This window comes from Galeopterus variegatus, unplaced genomic scaffold (genome assembly GCF_000696425.1).
Source record: "Galeopterus variegatus unplaced genomic scaffold, G_variegatus-3.0.2 Scaffold4528, whole genome shotgun sequence".
NCBI lineage: Eukaryota > Metazoa > Chordata > Mammalia > Dermoptera > Cynocephalidae > Galeopterus > Galeopterus variegatus.
Window position 1 is genome coordinate 122,577 of NW_007730639.1, and position 1,208 is coordinate 123,784.

The 1,208-nt window shown below is 48.2% G+C and overlaps 1 pseudogene; it reads left to right on the forward strand.

Annotated features, from left to right (window-relative positions):
- The first annotated feature begins 269 nt into the window (after window positions 1-269).
- On the forward strand, window positions 270-971 carry LOC103603267 (annotated as a pseudogene).
- The last annotated feature ends 237 nt before the right edge of the window (window positions 972-1,208 follow it).

Genomic DNA, 1,208 nt, shown 5'->3' on the forward strand with positions numbered 1-1,208 from the left:
GTTAAGACACAAAATCACAGATCCAGGAAGCTCAGAGGACACCAAACAGGCTCAAGGCCAAAAACACCACACCTAGGCATATCATATTCAAAGTTCGGAAAATTAAAGGTGAAGAAAAAACCTTGAAAGGAACCAGAGGGGGGTGGGGGAAAACACCTTATTACCTAAAAGGGAATAAAGATAAAAATGGCATCTGGCTTCTCCTCAGAAACCATACAGACAAAAAGAGAGTACAGTAAACTATTTAAAGAGAAAATAGCGCGGCGAAGATGGCGGCCTCCAGCTGGGTGCGCAGGGCTGTAGTCCTGCTTTTTGCCTCTGACCTCCTGCTGCTGGTTCTGCTGCCACCGCCTGGGGACTGCGCGACCGACGTCCCGGCCGGAAGGCCCGGAGAGGCTACCCCACCTCCCCAGAAGAAGAAGAAGGATATTCGCGACTACAATGATGCGGACATGGCGCGTCTTCTGGAACAGTGGGAGAAAGATGATGACATAGAAGAAGGAGATCTGCCAGAGCACAAGAGACCCCCAGCACCTGTCGACTTCTCACAGATAGACCCGGGCAAGCCTGAAAGCATATGGAAAATGACGAAAAAAGGGAAGACTCTCATGATGTTTGTCACTGTATCAGGAAACCCCACTGAGAAAGAGACAGAGGAAATCACCAGCCTGTGGCAGGGCAGTCTTTTCAATGCCAACTATGACGTCCAGAGGTTCATTGTGGGATCCGACCATGCTATCTTCATGCTTCGTGATGGGAGCTACGCCTGGGAGATTAAGGACTTCTTGGTCAGTCAGGACAGGTGTGCTGACGTAACTCTGGAAGGACAGGTGTACCCTGGCAAAGGAGGAGGAAGCCAAGAGAAGAATAAAACAAAGCAAGAGAAGGGTAAAAAGAAGAAGGAAGGAGATCCGAAATCTCGGGCTTCTAAGGAGGACAATCGAGCTAGGAATAAAAGAGAAGACCTGTAAAGGGGCAGCTGAGACTCTCTGTGGAGGAGCAGATAGGACATGGGGAGCTCCTTCGTGGAGGAGGGGCAGGCACAGAAAACTGCACACTGGATGACATTCTAGTTTCTTCTAGAAAGGGTCTGCCACATGACCAGTTCATGGTCAGTATAAGATCTGGTCATTATAAGAATTACTGTTTAAAAGTCTTCAAGTAAGAAGACAGAGGTTTTCTAGTTAATTATTGGACACTGACAAATT